We start from the raw sequence: 5,802 nt of genomic DNA, 5'->3' as shown, positions 1-5,802 counted from the left end.
TGAAAAACACATGCCGGGGACCAGCAGATGGCATAATGGTTATGTTGCTGGACTCCCATGTAGTCCACTGTGGTTCAAGTCCCAGACCCGGTGGCTTAAAACTCAGGCCGGCCACATATGTATGCATGCCCAAAATCCTGAGAGGAGAATGGAGAAGAGATTGCAGTGTTGCCATCCCCTTTGAGGAGTGATTTCTTGTTTTCTATTTCTCTGTCTCTCCAGTGAGCACATGTGCCCTATAGCAAAAATCTCAAAAACAAAAACACCCCAGGTGTGAGTGCGTGCATGCCCAAATCCTGAGAGGAGAGTGGAGGGGAAGGGATTGTGGGGTGGCCATTCCCCTAGGGGGTGTTTCTCACTTTCTCTCTCACTCTCTCTGTCTCTCTCTCCAATGAGACAAATTAAACATCTGGAACTGGCACTGGACCTCTCCATTCTCACCTCTGCCTCGCGGGCTCTCGTCCCCTGGGCTAGGCCTGCGTCTGTGCTTCCCTCCAGACTTCGGTTTCCCTGCAGAGTGCCTCAGCTCCACCAGTGACTGCTCCCGTCTGGGTCTCTTTGTTTCAGTTCTCGAGCAGAAAGGTCTGACTGGTTCAGCTTAGCTTTTGGCGGGACCCTGTAACTTAGGTGCCCTCTTTTGACCCAATCTGAGGCCAGACCGGATACTTATGCAGGGCCAGGAGCTGAACATTTCCCCTGGCAGGAAGCCAGGGGAGGCAACAGGATTCGGGCTTAGTTTCTCCTGCCCAGTGGAAGACATCGTGAGGGCCCAAGCGAGTGGAGGTGGCCAGTGGGGAGAAAGGCCAAGAGCCAGGGCTACAGCTGGCCCCATGGGGTGTCCTTTGTACAGTAAAGAAAGGCACCCCTCGGAGTGGAAGCAGCCCCATAAGTTTGCAGGTGGTGGGGGGCACCTTTGAGCTAGTTAAAAATATATACACAGACTAATACAGTCATGCCAGAGAGCCAGCTTAAAGTGACACACCAGGTGGATTTCGGCCCCACCTGCCCTGTTGCTCAGGGTCGCTGCACAGGGCACAAGTGTTCCACCATCCACAGGAGCCCAGCCTGGGGCCTGAGACCTCCCCCTGGCCTAGAGGGGTTCGGGGTGGGTGTTGGTAGTGAAGTGCTCCTCTTGGATCACCTCCAACAGTCAGGGAGACGCTGTGCCCTGCAGCGAGTTGGGGGCAGTGGCAGCTGAAGGTGCCTCCTCCCTCCTGAAACGCTTAGTTGCTTTCACAAGGGTTTCTTGAAGGACGTGCTTCGAGGGGGCCAGCTCCGTGGGCAGGAAGCAATTAGGACAGAGGAAAGAGGCTGACCTAGCCTCAGGACAGCCATGAACTTAAGGAGGTGACTCAGAAGCCCGAGAACCTGGGGCTACTATTCCCAGCTGAAGCCAAGCAGGGGGAATGGAAAGTCCTGTCCTGCCTGCCGTGGGGTGCACAGGCCTGGGTTGGCTTCTCCCCAGATCTCCCCCTCAGGCCCTTGTAGTCTCTAGCCCAGCCAGGTTAGCCCACCTCCCCCCTCAGTCTTGCCCTCCGCACCATCCAACTGCCACCAAGGAGCCAGAGTGAGCTTCCTGATGACCTGCCTGCCCACGTCAGCTCTGCGAAGCCTCCCCGTCCCTTTGGCGTGACATGCTCCTTAAATGTCCCCCATGAACCTGCATGATCTGGCACCAGTTGGCCTCAAAAGCCTTGTTCTTGGGTCAGCAGATGGCGTAGAGGTTATATTACTGGACTCCCACATGGGCGACCACGGTTCGAGTCCCGGACTAGGTGGCTTGCGTGTGCATGCCCAGGATCCCGGGAGGAGAATGGAGGAGAGGGGATTGTGATGCGGCCCTCCCCCCAGGGGACTGATTTCTCACTTTCCCTCTCATAGTCTCTGTCTCTTGCTCTGGGGAGCGCACGTGCCCTAAGGCAAAAACTTCTAAAAAAAAACAAAAAAAAAGCCTTGCTCTTCCCCTCTCTTCCCTCTCGTGCCTCCTGATCTTGAACCACCCTGAAATGCTGATTTTTCTGAGGGCTCTGTTATGCTTCTCTGCTTGTGCATATGCCATTGGATCACCCATTTCTCTGTTTCAACAATCTCCTCTATGAAGCCCTCCTAACCCTCAAATTGGCCCCTCACGTGTCCATAGTCCAATTCAGTGAACAAACACTCCTCATGACCCCCAGCCAGCTGCCGTGAGCACATATTTAAGCGTCTCTCTCTAAGACAGGAAGACTCAGAGAAAGGCAAACCCGGGACTTCTCTCAGGTCTCCTCACATCAAGGCCACTGGGCTTTCTCAGCCCTGAGAGCACAGTCAAGTCAGCAAAGCACGAACTCTGCTCCTCAGGAAAGGAGGGTGGTAGGTAAAGGGCAAAGGGGAGAGGTGGCTTCATGGAGACCTGGCATCCGAATACCAGCCAGCAGGGCCAGGCATGCAGAGCAGAGCTGGCCAGGGAAGCAGTGCAGGTGTGGGGATCCCAGAGCCATGCCGTTCCCTGCATACGCCTCTGAGAAGTGCTGGCCCAGAGAGGCAGTGCCGCCTGGAGTCTAGGAGTGCCAAGCTAGGAAGCCCTGCACCCAGCCAGCTGCCAGGGAAGGAGGAGCCAGCCAGAGATGACAGCAGAAGCCTGGAAGGGTGCGAAGAACAGATGCGGACAGCTCTCTACACTGTCCAAGGAGGAATCTGTGGAGAGCTCTTCAAGGAACTGAACTAGGAGTCTGGGCTGGATCCTTGACGGTGGGGAACAGAGGCCTACTCGTGGATTAGTCAGGACTTCAGGCTGTACGTGAACAAAACCCAACCAACCAAGCTTCTGCAAAAAGGGAGGCTTACTGGCTCATGCAGTTGGAAAGTTCAGGCAGTCCTGGACCCAAAGGCTCAAGGCTGCACCCTCCCTCCCTGCTTCTGCTCTCTCTCTGTGACCCCATTGGCCTTCCAGGTGAGCTAGTTCACGGTCTTTCACGTGCCACGGTGAAAGACGGGTTCCTAGCTCGCGTCGTCACAAAAGAACAACTCCTAGCATCCCTGTGTAAGAGTTCTGGAGAGCAGCCAGCTGGGGTCACATGCTCACCCCTGATTCTGCCACTGTATCTATGGGGACAGGGCTCTGCAGTGGGCCACATACCTACTCCTTGACCGGGGAATCAGGGAAACAGGGCTTGTTATTCGAAGGTGGGGAAGGTGGCCAGGCAAGCAAAATCAGTAGCCTCCAGCTTTCCTCTTCGAAGCCATGTGGAGAACCTCATGGGTATTTAGGGGTGGGCACCATAGCCAAGCCTCAGCTGAGACTTGGGAAACGTCAGCACCAGAGGCAGCTCCCTCTCGGGGCCGTACAGCTTCTGTCTTGGGATCCCTGCTGCCTCTGCACACCTTTCCCCATCTCCACCTGCTGATCAGCTTGTGTGTGTACACGTTTGAGAGATTTTTGCTATAGGGCACGTGTCCTTGTTAGAGAGACGGAGTGACAGAAAGTGAGAAACCACCCCCCTGGGGGATGGTCATGCTGCAATCCCTGCTCCTCTACTCTCCTCTCGGGATGCACATGCTCCCACTGGGAGTTTCAAGCCACTGGATCTGGGACTCGAACAACGGTCGGCCACATGGGTGTCCAGTGCCTTAGCCACTCTGCCACCTGTTGGCCCCTAATCTGCTCATTCTGCTCAGGAGAGCTGCTTCTCCTCTCTGCTGTACCTTGCATGTAACTGAGCCAGCCAAGGCTCATCGCGGTATCTTGGAAACCTGGCAGTTCACACCCTCAGCTACTGGTCCTGACATTGACCAAACAGCCCCTGGCTCGCACTCCCAAATTCCACAAAGACAGGAGTCGGATTGGACCAGATCATCTTTTCAAGCCGGCTGTACAAGTCAGGGTCACTGGACACCCTGGGAATATCACCTCAATCCAAATAACCACGCTACACCTTCTCCCTAAATGACCTTGCCCTCTCCTGCATGAGTATTTTAGGCTGTTCCATTGCTAATAACAGAAGATACCTGAGTCTGGGTCACTTAAGAAACTAGGCTTTATTCAGCTTGTAGAGATCTAGAAGTCCAAGGTCCAGGGGCCACATCTGGTGGGGGTCCTGTCCCCGAGAATCCCGAAGCTCCGCACCTGAGAGCAGAACAGAGCAGCTGTGTCCATGTGTGTCTCTGTCTCATTCCTCTACGTGTAAACTCACCAGGTCATCAGTCAAGAGGTCCCCACCTTAGTTCTAATCTCTTCCCAAAGGCCCCATAATTGGATCAAGTTTTCTTAATGGCTCACCATATGACATGGGGGGGGGTGGCATCTCCCAACTACAGCAATGAGGTAGCTGAGCATAACGGATCCCTTTCTAGGGTTTCAATGATTTATTATTGTGTGACAGGCCACCTCAAAACTTCGTGCAGTTGGCTGTGTCCACTCCCACAGCCGCATTCCCCGGGGAACTAGGCTGGGTTTGGAACAGCCGAGACGGCCTCACTTCCATGTCGGGCACTGGTGCTGACGGTCACCTGGGAAGCTCGGTTCTCCCTGGCTTCTTACCCTCCAGGGAGGGCCTCTCTGCCTCACCATGTAGCCTGTCCAGCAGGGCAGTCCACACCTCGGTACCTAATATCTGGCCCCAAGAGCATAAAGGTGGAATCCCAAGGCCTCTTCAGGCTTAGCTTGGAAACCAAATAGCTTCACTTCTGCTGCATTCTATTAGCCAAAGCAAGGCCCAGAGCCCGCTGAGACTTGACTCCGGTCAGTGTGGGAGGAGTGTCAAAGTGGCATTGCCCAAAGGCAGGCAGGATGGGAGCGGTTTTGGAGTCAACTCTGGAAACAATCTACTAAGCCTGGAGAAGGGCAAGTCTAAACATACTCCCCTCCCATCCTAATGTTTCTATTACTGTCACTTCTCCCTTCTCCCACACAAGGTTCTGGTGGTCCTTGCGGTACATGGTGGAGGCTGACCTCTCCATTCCCTACTGCCTCCCAGTAGAGGCCTTCCTGGCTAAGCCGATCCTTTCCCTCCTGCTCCACCCACCCGTACACCTCTGAGCTAGCTCCTTGTCTGCTTCTTGGCCTGCGCTTTGTACATTTGTGTCTGTGCCCTGAGGATAGTGCAGGACTCTGCACCAAGAGGGACAATGCCCCGGAATTCCAGGATGGTAGTCAAAGATTCTTTGGTTCCCAGGCCCCTCTTCTACCCTCCCCTCCTCCCGCCCCTTCTAGCAAGTCCCTAACCTCCCGGAGCTGGGCAGGTGGAACTTGGGGATGTGCGCCCCCTGCTGGCCTTCAAGGAGACAGTCAGGATCCGGGATCAGAGTGCCAGGGAGTCTCTCCTGTCTGGGGTGGGGGCTCCCGCCCGGGGGAAACTAGTCTCCAGACTTCAAGAGCTCGTTTTCCCTGGCGTGGAAGAGCTGCCTGGCCGCGCACACCACTGAGCTCCCCTCCCGGGCGGGCTCCTGCTCCTGGACGGGGCTGTCCGTGCATCACCTCTTCCTCACTCACAAGATGGACCCGGGGTCCAGGCCTCCGAGGAGAAAGTGGGGCAGTTAGCTTTTTTGGAAGGAGGGAGGGGTGCAACTAACCTCTCATTTTCACCTTTGGGGATCACCTGGGGAAAAAAGTTGACAAGCATCCTCTCCCTGGGTGCCCTTGAGCCCTTGCGAATCCGAATCTCGAAATCACCTGCGGTCTCTAATCCGCAGCTGCCAGCCCGGCCTCAGGCCCCCCACCCCCCAAGAAACGCAGAGGCGACCGCCCATCCCGTTTGTTTCGGGTATGGGTCGGTAGGGGGAGGAGAGCTAAGCTGGCCCCGAGTACCCGCACGAGAGCAGCAG

Source organism: Tupaia chinensis, unplaced genomic scaffold (assembly GCF_000334495.1).
Source record: "Tupaia chinensis unplaced genomic scaffold, TupChi_1.0 Scaffold000604_1, whole genome shotgun sequence".
NCBI lineage: Eukaryota > Metazoa > Chordata > Mammalia > Scandentia > Tupaiidae > Tupaia > Tupaia belangeri.
This window is presented reverse-complemented; position numbering follows the sequence as displayed.